Here is a 13,844-nt window from a genome sequence, read left to right as displayed (position 1 = left end):
CAGAGTCACAAGGAGCTGCAGTGGGAATTGAACTCAGTTCCCCAGGATCAAGGTCTGCTGCACTAACCACTAGGCTACTCCTCCACTAGCAACATTCCATGTGGAAGCCTGCCCTTGCAGATCACCAATGCGGCCGCGCAGACTTCTGTTTCTGTGAGTCTGACGTCCTGCAGGTACGTGCAGGACGTCAGACTCACAGAAACAGAAGCTTGCGTGGCCACATTGCTGATCTGCAAGGGCAGGCTTGTACATGGAACGTGGCTAGTGGAATAGCAACATTAACATTCCATGTAGAATCTCAAATAGTAGCAACAGAATCTCAGTAGTAGCAACATTCCATGTAGAATCTCAAATAGGGAAAGGGAAATGGGACTTGATCTACCGCCTTTCTGAGGTTTTTGCAACTACATTCAAAGTGGTTTACATATATTCAGGTACTTATTTTGTACCAGGGGCAATGGACGGTTAAGTGACTTGCCCACAGTCACAAGGAGCTGCAGTGGGAATTGAACTCAGTTCCCCAGCATCAAAGTCCACTGCACTAATCACTAGGCTACTCCTCCACTCCAACCCTTGCACAGGTTAGTCCTGCTCGCCAACGCCATTTTTACCGCAGTCATAAAAAACAGTTTTTCTAGGTTTTTATGTTTTAAATTAATAGCCATGTGCTAATATTGCCATTAGTGTCTATCCATTAAAATAGTGTGCATGCAGTTACCACCACCCATTATGTAGGTATAGCGAAATTAGAAAAGGTTCAAAGAAGAGCGACCAAAATGATTAAGGGGATGGAACTTCTCTCCTATGGGGAAAGGCTACAGAGGTTAGAGCTCTTCAGCTCGGAAAAGAGACAGATGAGGGGAGATATGATCAAGGTCTACAAAATCCTGTGTGGTGGAAAATGAGTAGAAGTGATGTTTTGCTCTTTTAAAAAGTGCAAAGACTAGGGGACACTCAAGAAAATTACATGGAAATAAATAAGGAAATATTTTTTTCACTCTAGAATTTGTTGCTGGAGGATGAGGTAACCTTTTAAAAAAAGGTTTGAACAAGTTCCTGGAGGAAAAGCCCATAGTCTGCTATTGAGATAGACATAGGGAAGGAAGCCACTTCTTGCCCTAGTGTTTTCTCCGGGTTACTGCTTATGAAGGTTTTCCCAAGACTGGAGCATAAACCTGATGACCTTTGACATTTTGATTGACAATCCAACAAGTGCATGACCTTATTTGAAATATATGAGACTCCTGATGCAGGCCTATCCAGCCGAAACACAGCTGTGTCGAGTCCAGAATAATCTACTATAAATTGTTTTCACTGATTAGACTATTGTCCGCTCATCCTTGTGTCATCTTCGAGGACTGGGGATCTCATCAAGGGCATTGGGAGTATGATTGGGGGCTGTGAGAGGAAAGACAAATGGAGGCCATAATCCTCCGCCATTGTTTCTGTGGCCACGCTACCAGACTGCTAACAGAGCACAGCTGCATTTACAGGGTCATGAATGGGAATACAACTAAAACAATTTACATATATTCTATGCAGGTTCTCTCTCTGTTCCTAATGGGCTCACAATCTAAGTTTTTGTACTTGGGATGATGGAGGTTAAGTGATTTGCTCAGAGTCAGAAGAAGCTGCTGTGGGAATCAAACCCAATCCTACAGGTTCTCAGCCCGCTGCACTAACCATTAGGCTACTCCTCTACTCCATTGCTTTTTGAGGTGGCAGTAACTGTGGGTACGCTATTGGCAATCAAGACAGCTAGTGTGTGGTACTGACCCATGTATGAGCTGTCACAGCTGACCACTCCTCCACCCACCCATGTCAAGCCCAGCTTCCGCCCACTCCTGACTTAGGCAGCTAATGTGGGAATTTTACTATGCTGGCTGCTTTTTTTTTTTTTAAAGAGCAGATATTAGCATGGGTCCGTGATAATGTTTACAGTATGGTAAGAGAAAGGGATCCATAAACATCTTTCTGACTGACGATTGCCAAAATATTATCGATTATGTGCCACCTGTTTCCGTTTACCATTTTAAATATTTGTAAAGATTTTTTTCTTTTGGAAATAAACTTAGGGCACACAGTCTGCCCAAAAGTAAAGACACAGAGAATTTATAAGTTTATTTTTTAATTATTTAAAGTAACTTATATCCTGCATCTTCCAAAGATCCACATGGCTTACAATCTAAGTCACTCAAACTTAATTAACATACCTTTTAAAAAGGGCCCCATTTTCAGAAGGCTCTTCCAAAGCCCAACTTTTGTCTTTATCAGAAAATGCTTAAAAAAATCTGAAAAGTGGAAGCAAAAATGTACAGAGCACGTCTCCAATGAGCCCACCAAATATACGTTTTCACATTTGGTAGCTTATGTTCTTTCCTTTAAACTAACCAAAAACACGAAGATCTGCTCGGGCAAGCGAGATCCGTAAATTACAGCAATTAGCAGGGTTAACAAAGAGTCTGCAAAATTCCGGCACTAGACTTTCACTCCCAAATTTCTTTGTATTTCCCTGGAACCTCACATTGCATTGTGAGAAACGTAGGGGCTCTATTTTCCACTCTGAGGCCTCTAGGGTAGTGGGTTTACCACCGGACAGAACCCAGAGCTTAGCATGGAAAAAAAATACTACTACTATTTAGCATTTCTATAGCGCTACAAGGCGTACGCAGCGCTGCACAAACATAGAAGAAAGACAGTCCCTGCTCAAAAAGCTATGTAATAAAAGTGAGCCAAGTATAGGACAATCAAGCCATTGTGACATCACTGATGAGGTTGGCTCTTAGGCATTGGTGGAATGAGGCATTATGACATCACAATCTCAGCTCTGGTTAAATCACTGCTATATGTAATACTACTACTACTACTTAACATTTCTAGAGCACTACTAGGGTTACGCAGCGCTGTACAATTTAACAAAGAGAGACAGTCCCTGCTCAAAGAGCTTACAATCTAATAGCATGGAAAAAAATAGACTCAGTCCTCTTCCCCCTCCCCAGTGAAGATACTGCTATAAAAAGCGTGAAACCCAGCCTGCCTCTCGTCCATGTTTCTCTCAAATCCAGCACCATTACACTTATGGCCCTGTTTTCTATCAGGCTCATTTTCGAACATGATCGCCGGCGATCTTCCGACACAGATCGGGAGATCGCCGGCGATCTCCTGATTCCGGCCAAATCGGTATTATCGAAACCCGATTTTGGCCGGCCCCAACTGCTTTATCGTCGCGGCGCCGACCAACCTTCAAGGGGGCGTGTTGGTAGAGTAGTGAAGGCGAGACGAGAGGCGGGGCGGGGGCATGGATACGAGATGGCCAGCTTCGCCTTATAATGTAAAAAAGAGGCCGGCTCAAACGAGCATTTCGGCGGCCGGACTTGGTCAATTTTTTTTTAGGACCAAGTCTGGGAAAAGTGCCCGAACTGACCAGATGACCACCGGAGGGAAGCGGGGATCACCTCCCCTTACTCCCCCAGTGGTCATCAACCCCCTCCCACCAAAAAAAAAAAAACCCCCGAAAACTGTTTTTGCCAGCCTGTATGCCAGCCTGAAATGTCAAACCCAGCTCCTTGACAGCATGCAGGTCCCTGGAGCAGTTTTTGGTGGGTGCAGTGCACTTCAGGTAGGTAGACCCAGGCTCATCCCCCCCTTACCTGTTACACTTGTGGTGGTTAATGTAGAGCCCTCCAAAAAACCCCAAAACCCACTTTACCCAAATGCAGGTGCCCCCTTCACCCCTTAGGGCTATGGTAATGGTGTAGAGTTGTGGCGAGTGGGTTTTGGGGGGATTTGGGGGGCTCAGCACCCAAGGTAAGGGTGCTATGCACCTGGAAGCTATTTTGGTTTTGGTTTTTTTTTACTTTTTTGAAGTGCTCCCTAGGGTGCCCGTTTGGTGTCCTGCCATGTGAGGAGGGCCAGTGCACTACAAATGCTGGCTCCTCCTACGCCCAAATGCCTTGCATTTCGCCGGGTTTGAGATGGCCGGGTCCGGTTTCCATTATAGCTCATATCAACCCAGCGATCCGCCGGCAATCCTACTCTAAACCCAACGAGCTATTTGGCTGGTGCCAAGCGTATTTCAAAAATACGCTTGGCTCCGCCCTCTCGCGGAGCCGGCTCCGAAGATGGCCGGCCAGCGATTTCGCCGGCGCCATTTGATTATGCCCCTCCACGGCACATTAGCATTTTTAATGCACCTACAATTACCGTGTGCGCTAACCATATAGGCGCTTATAGGGATCTTGTAGGCACGTACATGGTTAATGCGCGTTGAAGATGCTAACACGCCTTAGTCAACAGGGCCCTTACTGTGAACCGTTTCTGTTCACAAATACAAAGCACTCAAGCGGAGAATGTCAGAAAAAGCTTCCTATGCAATGTTTTCCCTTTTGGGAGGGGGATGGGGGTTCTTCAAATTTCTACAAAGATGCTCAAGTGACCCACCATTCCAGGCTGGAGATTTTGGGACCATCCTGGATTTCTGACCACCCTATCCTGCTATATTAGAGAACTTGCGGCGCTGATTTCAGTGGGCAGGGATCAGGCACTAGAAAGTTCACACTGCTTTGCGATGTAAGTTCAAAACCAGGCCTGGCCAAAAAGTCTCCAGCCTGGAAGTGAATAACTTGGCATATCTGTTTCTCTAACTGTCCATTGTTTAAAGAGACTTTACACCTCTCAAGTTTTCTTAACTACATAAGTACATAAGTAATGCCATACTGGGAAAAGACCAAGGGTCCATCAAGCCCAGCATCCTGTCCACGACAGCGGCCAATCCAGGCCAAGGGCACCTGGCAAGCTTCCCAAACGTACAAACATTCTATACAGGTTATTCCTGGAATTGTGGATTTTTTCCAAGTCCATTTAGTAGTGGTTTATGGACTTGTCCTTTAGGAAACCGTCCAACCCCTTTTTAAACTCTGCTAAGCTAACCGCCTTCACAACTTTCTCCGGCAACGAATTCCAGAGTTTAATTATACATTGGGTGAAGAAAAATTCTCTCTGATTTGTTTTAAATGTACTACACTGTAGTTTCATCGCATGCCCCCTAGTCCTAGTATTTTTGGAAAGCGTGAACAGACGCTTCACATCCACCTGTTCCACTCCACTCATTATTTTATATACCTCTATCATGTCTCCCCTCAGCCGTCTCTTCTCCAAGCTGAAAAGCCCTAGCCTCCTTAGTCCTTCCTCATAAGGAAGTCGTCCCATCCCCGCTATCATTTTAGTCGCCCTTCGCTGCACCTTTTCCAATTCTACTATATCTACTAACGCTTGAATTTTTTATACCTTTCAATAATCTATATACGTACAATACAGTGTATGTTCCGGACGGTTCTGAAATAGTCTTATTTTTATTTTATTTATTTATTTGCACATTTATATCCCACTTTTTCCACAGGTATGCGGGACTCAAAGTGGCTTACAATGTACTGATAAGGCTATAGCCAGACCAGTTGTTATACAATTATACAATTTCATGAAATAGGATAGAAGGAACAGAGGAAGAAAAAATAGGAAAATGGTAAGAGAGTGTAAAAGGGCAATGGACATATCATTAGGAAGGGCTGTAGGGAATATGAGGAAAGTCTGACGATGGCATTCAGAAATATGCCGGTCTTAGTAGATTCCAGAAGCGGAGGTGGTTCAGGCATTACAGTTCTGCTTCCATTCTGATTAAATGGCAGTGACTACTGCAAGGATAACTAAAGCCCTTGACTTCAGTCTGTAAGGGCTACCAAATAGTGATACCAGCTGGCCCCATTTTTCATTGGCGGATGAGTCAGTGCCGGCATTTCCTTATCGTACTTATGGACTTGTAGTTCGAATAAAAAGCAGGACAGTAAATGCTTGCGGTAAACCTTAACTGGATCAACTTACAGTACAGAGGAAAAGCAAGAGCCAGTCAACCCTTTTGACATGCAGAGACCCAAGGGAACAGAGTTCGATGGGCACCAAATACGAGAGAGACCCTCATGGCTGATGTTTTCCAATGATCTCAAAAGCAGCAAAGTAGTGTGACGAAGAATTGGCCAAAGCCAAAGGAATGCTAAGGTACATAGGGAGAGGTATAATTATTTGAAAAAACGTGAGGCTACGGTTATTACACAGGACTGCTGAGCAGAAATAGTATCCACCTATCGAAGAAGGGACCAAGGGTCTTCCACAGCAGGCTGGCTAACCTACTGAAGAAGGTATTAAACTAAGATCATTGGGGATGGGTAAACAAAGCTATTTATAAACTGTGCCTAACATTAGGCGCAATTTATAAAATACATGTAGCGTCCGGACCTGTGACTAAATTTAGGCGCAACCATTTAAGCCAAATAAAACCTGGGGTACATAAGTAATGCCATACTGGGAAAAGACCAAGGGTCCATCGAGCCCAGCATCCTGTCCACGACAGCGGCCAATCCAGGCCAAGGGCACCTGGTGAGCTTCCCAAACGTACAAACATTCTATACAATCAAGCCATTGTGACATCACTAATTAGGTTGGCTCTTATTGGTGGAATGAGCCACTATGACATCACAATAGGTTAAATCACTGCTCTATGTAATAAAAGTGAGCCAAGTAGAGGACATAAGTACATAAGTAATGCCACACTGGGAAAAGACCAAGGGTCCATCGAGCCCAGCATCCTGTCCACGACAGCAGCCGATCCAGGCCAAGGGCACCTGGCGAGCTTCCCAAACGTACAAACATTCTATACATGTTATTCCTGGAATTTTGGATTTTTCCGTCCGTTTAGTAGCGGTTTATGGACTTGTCCTTTAGGAATCCGTCCAACCCCTTTTTAAACTCTGCTAAGCTAACCGCCTTCACCACTTTCTCCGGCAACGAATTCCAGAGTTTAATTACACGTTGGGTGAAGACAAATTTTCTCCGATTTGTTTTAAATTTACTATACTGTAGTTTCATCGCATGCCCCCTAGTCCTAGTATTTTTGGAAAGCGTGAACAGACGCAATCTGACACTTGAAAGTCAAGTAAATTCCACTACAAAGAAAATGTTCCACTCTATGTGGAAACTTAAATGTATAAAACCTTTCTTTCCTTGAGATGTCTTCTGCAACTTAATACAATCAATGGTATTAAGTCGTTTAGATTACTGCAACATAATTTATGCAGGATGCAAAGAACAACTAATCAAGAAACTTCAGACCACCCAGAACACAGCAGCGAGACTGATCTTTGGTAAATCAAAATTCGAATCTGCCAAGCCCCTTCTTGAAAAATTACACTGGCTTCCCATTAAGGAACGTATTGCCTTTAAGGTTTGCACCTTGATTCATAGGATTATTTACGGAGATGTTCCTAGATACATGTTAAGTCTAATAGATCTACCACCCAGAAACAGTTTCTACTCTTCCCGATCCTTCCTAAATTTACATTATCCAGACTGCAACGGCCTTAAATACAAATTTACCTACGCATCTAGCTTCTCCTTCATAGGCACACAGCTATGGAATGCACTACCCAAAATCTTAAGGTCAATTCAGAACCATCTAAATTTCAGGAAATTACTGAAGACCACCCTGTTCAAGAAGGCTTACCTTCTAGACTCAACCTAAATTACTTCTTTCTTTGTTACAGCAAAATTCATGGACATTATCATCCTTAATTATCTTTGTTATCTTATACATTGCATATTCGATTACTATCTTATTATTACATTGTTAAATTGTATTTTACTAACTGTAGCCTGCACTATGGTATTGTGTAAGCCACATTGAGCCTACAACTAGTGGGGAAATGTGGGGTATAAATGTGTTAAATAAATAAATGTACCAATCTTCAGCTAAGTAGTTTCTGATAAAGGTCTCTTTAAAAAAATATCTGGTAAAAAACAATGACCCAGTGTTGCTAAAATGAGTCCTGTATGCATATTTTATAATATGGGGGTTAATATGCAGCCACTGGGGTCTTCAGCTTGAGTTAGATGCTGGCAACTGTGTTTAACGCAATCCATATATTATGTACCAGGGGCGTATCTGTAATGGGGCCAACGGGTGCCTGGCCCCCCTGCATTTGGCCCTGGCCCCCGCTACTACCACCAACCCCCCCCCCCCCTCGTGCCGCCAATGGAAGCCTATGGGGGGGGCGAAAAACGGCCCCCGCACTTCGGGCTCTGGCCCCCCCTACCAGGGAAAGTCAGATACGCCCCTGTTATGTACCCACTACCTGTTTACGTAGCGGTGCTGAATCTACATACACATTGGACAGCGCTCCCATCTACTCAAGAAAAAAATGGGGTGTCAATCTTAGGTGAAAAATATAATGTCATCTGCTATGCTTATACCTTTAACAAACCCTGATGTCAACCTCCATCACCTTTAAAATCTAAATTTTAGAGTGGATTTATATATGTCAATATGCCTGCCTTTTGTGGTTTATTAAAAAAGTTCTTTATAACCATTATACACTCCAAAACACCCACTTGCCTATCACTGTATGTTAAAAAAAAAATGCTGGAGTGAAGCACTGGGGAGGAATCCTTTATCTTAAAACAAAATTCTTGATCCATCAGATTTACAAGCCAGTGGCCATTCACCATCTCTTAGGATTACTTGTTTTAATAATGCTGACACAAGCTGTGTTTTTTTTTTTTTTTTTTTGTTACATTTGTATCCCACGCTTTCCCACTCATGGCAGGCTCAATGCGGCTTACATGGGGCAATGGAGGGTTAAGTGACTTGCCCAGAGTCACAAGGAGCTGCCTGTGCCTGAAGTGGGAATCGAACTCAGTTCCTCAGGACCAAAGTCCACCACCCTAACCACTAGGCCACTCCTCCACTGTTGCTACTATTTGAGATTCCACTAGCAACATTCCATGTAGAAGTCGGCCCTTGCAGATCATCAACGTGGCCGCGCAGGCTTCTACATGGAATGTTGCTAGTGGAATAGCAACATTCCATGTAGAATGTCCAATAGTAGCAACATTCCATGTAGAATCTCCAATAGTATCTATTTTATTTTTGTTACATTTGTACCCTGCGCTTTCCCACTCATGGCAGGCTCAATGTGGCTTACATGGGGCAATGGAGGGTTAAGTGACTTGCCCAGAGTCCCACTAGCAACATTCCATGTAGAAGTCGGCCCTTGCAGATCATCAACGTGGCCGCGCAGGCTTCTACATGGAATGTTGCTAGTGGAATAGCAACATTCCATGTAGAATGTCCAATAGTAGCAACATTCCATGTGGAATCTCCAATAGTAGCAACATTCCATGTAGAATCTCCAATAGTATCTATTTTACTTTTGTTACATTTGTACCCTGCGCTTTCCCACTCATGGCAGGCTCAATGTGGCTTACATGGGGCAATGGAGGGTTAAGTGACTTGCCCAGAGTCCCACTAGCAACATTCCATGTAGAAGTCGGCCCTTGCAGATCACCAATGTGGCCGCGCAGGCTTCTGCATGGAATGTTGCTAGTGGAATAGCAACATTCCAGAATCTCCAATAGTATCTATTTTATTTTTGTTACATTTGTACCCTGCGCTTTCCCACTCATGGCAAGCTCAATGCGGCTTACATGGGGCAATGGAGGGTTAAGTGACTTGCCCAGAGTCACAAGGAGCTGCCTGTGCCTGAAGTGGGAATCAAACTAGGTTCCTCTGTTCCCCAGGACCAAAGTCCACCACCCTAACCACTAGGCCACTTCTGCCCATAGGCCGGTACAGTGACACCGACTGTCTTGAAAAGCCAAATTTTTGAATATATGATGAATAGCCAATTTCCTACCTTAATTGTGGTGGGTCTTTTTATAAAAGCTCAGGCAAATTCAGGAGATTACAACCTTAAAATATCCCCTTCTATGCACAGGTCAAGTTCCTTTTCTAAGTAATTCATGGGCCAGTGATGGATGCCACATCCCAGATGTCTCACCATCTGGGTCTGTTCCCCTACCCCCATTTCGCTAAGCTATACTAATATATGCAGACAACCTAAAACCTAGATGAGTTTGTACTATTTGAACTCACTGCAACTGGACTGTTTTCTTCACTGATCTGAGAAGAGAGTTTAGCTCTCCAAAACGTTTATGTTTATTAGCACTTGATAAATTGCTTTTCTAACACGTAAATCACGGCGATGCACAAAAAAAAAAAAAGGAGAGACTGTGTTCAACAGAAAAGGAACTCTATTAAAAATTAGACAGGGAAACGATCACACAATAGAACATTCATAACCATCTAAACAAAGAGCAGCAAGTCTTCTGAAAGGGCATTAATTTTTCTTTTCATAAGACTTTGCCATCCAGAACCCTGAGGTCCCAATGATCCCTAAAAGCCAAAGCAAAAAAAAATGGGTTTTCAAAGTGCTCAAACTTTTGCAGTGAAGATTCTGAATGCAACATCTGGAGAAGTGAAAGGTTAGGTATGATCTCGCTGATTTATTTGCATTCCTAATTGGTAACTCGATTAGTTCAGTCATGCAGCCCGATACTAGGCCAAAGAGTTTTCTGTGTACTAGAGAGCAGATCTTGACGGCCATAGGAGCCAACTTTTCAAAATGATTGGGGGTGCTGAATTTTTTTTTTTTTTTTTTTTTTTTTTTACAGGTGGTGCATTCCCCCTCATCCCCCTTCCCCCCCCCCCGTTCCAGGGTCCCCCCTCCCTCCCAGTTCCAGGGTCGTCGTCCCTCCCTTCCTTTGAGTTCCAAGCCCCCTCCCTCCGAATTTTAAAAGTCATCTATTTTACCTCGGCGGGGTTAGGGCGGCAGCAGCGGTAAAAAGCATGCAGGCTCGGCTTGGTGCTTAGCTCAGTTTTCTCTTCTCTCCTCTCTCAGCTCTGGCCCCACCCTCATTTCCTGTTTCCGCAAGGGTGGGGCCAGAGCTGAGAGAGAGAGAAGAGAAAACTGAGCTAAGCACCAAGCCGAGCCTGCATGCTTTTTACCGCTGCTGCCGCCCTAACCCCGCCGAGGTAAAATAGATGACTTAAAATTCGGAGGGAGGGGGCTTGGAACTCGAAGGGAGGGAGGGAACGAACTTCCGGTGGGTGAACGAACTTCCGGTGGGTGAAATATTGGGGGTGCTCAAGCACCCACAGCACCCACGGAGTCAGCGCCTATGTTGAAGGCTACACATGCCTTGATCAGTAGCCAGTGTAGTTTTTGGAGAAAGGGTTTTGCGCTTTCAAATTATGTTTTTCTGTAGATGAGCCTGGTAGCCGTGTTTTGCGCTGTTTGTAGTTTCCTTAAGATTTGATCTTTGCACCCTGCTTAGATTCCAGTGCACTAGTCCACGTGGGCTAGAACCATTGTTTGGATCATATTGCGGAAAATATCCCTTGGGAAGTACTGTTTCATGCGTTTGAGTTTCCACATTGTGTAGAACATTTTCTTTGTAATGGCCTTGGCTTGGTTTTCAAGTGATAGGTCATGGTCTATGGTGATGCCTAGGATTTTCAGGTTGTCTGAGATTGGGAGAGATGAGCCCAAGGCACTGATGGTTGTGAAATATTCAGTATTAAGTTGGGATGAGAGAATGAGGCAGTGTGGGTTTTTTTCTCTATTGAGTTTCAACTTGAAGGCTGATGCCCAGGATTCCATGGTGTTCATGTTGTTTGTGATTTCGGAGGTGATTTCTGATGGGTTATTTTTGAAAGGGATGAAAATTGTATCGTCGTCCCACGTATAAGAATGGGTTAAGGCCTTGTTTGGATAGGGACCTGGCTAATGGGATCATCATTAGGTTGAATAGTATAGGCGAGAGTGGTGATCCCTGTGGTACTCCATATTCTGCTTTCCAAGGTTGGGAGATTTCTGAATTTGATTATTTTTATTTGTAACGTTTGTATCCCGCATTTTCCCACATATCAGCAGGTTCAATGTGGCTTACAAAATGCCGTAATGGTGGACGCCAAGTACGGTAGGTTTTAAACAAATACAATTAGAAAAAGGGTCAGGTAAGGTAGGGGTAAAAGGATTAGACTTGATAAGACCTAGTGGCCAGGAATCCCCGGGTCCATAAGTATTTTCCCTCCAATTCCTATCTTATCGAGTATTCTTAGTAGTATGTGGTGGTCTACCATGCAGGGGCGTAGGCAGACTTCGGCGGGAGGGGGGTCCAGAGCCCGAGGTGAGGAGGCACATTTTAGCTCCCCCCCCCCCCACCATTGCCAACCCCCCTGCCGACGACCCTCTCGACCCCCTTTCCAATGCCAACCCTCCCTCGCCGCTGCCTACCTTTGCTGGCAGGGGACCCCAACCCCCGCCAGCCGAGGTCCTCTTCTTCCGGCGCAAGGCTTCGTTCTGTTTCCGAGTCTGATGTCCTCAACGTTGTACGTGCAGGACGTCAGACTCACAGAAACAGAACGAAGCCTTGCATCAGAAGAAGAGGATCTCGGCTGGCGAGGGTTGGGGTCCCCCGCCAGCAAAGGTAGCCCACGACAGCGACGGCGGCAGGGGGGGTCCAGGCCCCCGTGGCCCCACGCAGCTATGCCACTGCTACCATGTGTCAAATGCACTCGACATGTCGAACTGTAGTAGGAGGATGTTTTTGCCTGTTGCACTTAAAAGTTAGGTGCGGTTTATAGAACAGAGCCTAACCTTAGGCACGACCATTTGCACCAACTAAAATGTGGTGCAAATCCCCGTTTGTAAATTTAGACATGGATGCCCTTATTCTCTAACTATCAAACATATAAACGGCGAGTGACCGTACTCACTCGCAAATGCGCAGTAGAGACTTCCCTCTCTGCACCGCCCCCTCTTCAATACGTGATGATGGGGGCGGGACAGAGAGGGAAGTCTCTACTGGCATGCTGCAGACGTCGGAACCACTCCCTCTCCCCTGAAGTCGCTGCCGCCCCTCCACCCGGCCCGAGCAGCACTGTAAACTTACATCAGCACGCAGCAGCAGGCACATCAGCAAAGCTGCCGTCGGGGCGGGCTTCCTCTCTGCCTGTGTCCCGCCCTCGAACTGAGTTTGATTCCTGGCACAGGCAGCTCCTTGTGACTCTGGGCAAGTCACTTAACCCTCCATTGCCCACCGCATTGAGCCTGCCATGAGTGGGAAAGCGCTTGATAACAGTGACCATAATATGATCAGTTTTGACATCGACCTTGAAGTAACTGTACACAGAAAGTCAAATACGTTAGCGTTTAACTTTAAAAAAGGAGACTATGATAAAATGAGAAGAACGGTAAAAAAAAAACTTAGGGGGGCAACTGAGAGAGTAAAAACTGTACAACAGGCGTGGACGCTGTTCAAAAATACCATCCTGGAGGCCCAGGCATACATATTCCGCAAATTAGAAAAGAAAGACGAAAGTCCAAAAGACACCCGCCTGGTTGAAAAGTGAGGTGAAGGAAGCTATTAGGGCTAAAAGAAACGCCTTCAGAAAATGGAAGAAGGAACCATCTGAAAATAACAAGAAACAGCATAAGGAGTGTCAAAGCAAATGCAAGGCGCAGATTAAGAAGGCCAAGAGGGAGTATGAAAAAAAGATAGCATTAGAGGCAAAAAAACATAGTAAAAATTTTTTTCGGTATATTAAAAGCAGGAAGCCGGCAAAAGAATCGGTTGGGCCGCTGGATGACCGAGGGGTAAAAGGGGCGATCAAGGAAGACAAAGACGTAGCGGAGAGACTGAATGAATTCTTTGCTTCGGTCTTCACCGAGGAAGATTTGGGTGGGTTACCGGTGTCTGAAATGGTATTTCAAGCGGACGAGTCGGAGAAACTTACTGACTTCACGGTAAACCTGGAGGACGTAATGGGGCAGTTCGGCAAACTGAAGAGTAGCAAATCTCCTGGACCAGATGGTATTCATCCTAGAGTACTGATAGAACTGAAAAACGAGCTTACGGAGCTACTGCTAGTGATATGCAACTTATCCTTAAAATCG

General features: G+C 44.9%; 1 protein-coding gene across 1 annotated transcript in view; it reads right to left on the bottom strand.

Moving 5' to 3' along the window:
* The window catches only part of GLI2 (GLI family zinc finger 2), a 435,831-nt gene that overhangs the window by 341,772 nt on the left and 80,215 nt on the right, over positions 1–13,844 (bottom strand). The gene's annotated exons all lie outside the window — the stretch shown is intronic.

The sequence above is a fragment of the Microcaecilia unicolor genome, chromosome 7 (assembly GCF_901765095.1).
Source record: "Microcaecilia unicolor chromosome 7, aMicUni1.1, whole genome shotgun sequence".
Taxonomy (NCBI): Eukaryota; Metazoa; Chordata; class Amphibia; order Gymnophiona; family Siphonopidae; genus Microcaecilia; species Microcaecilia unicolor.
Note: the sequence above shows the minus strand (reverse complement) of the source record. Positions and strands in the feature narration are given on the sequence as shown.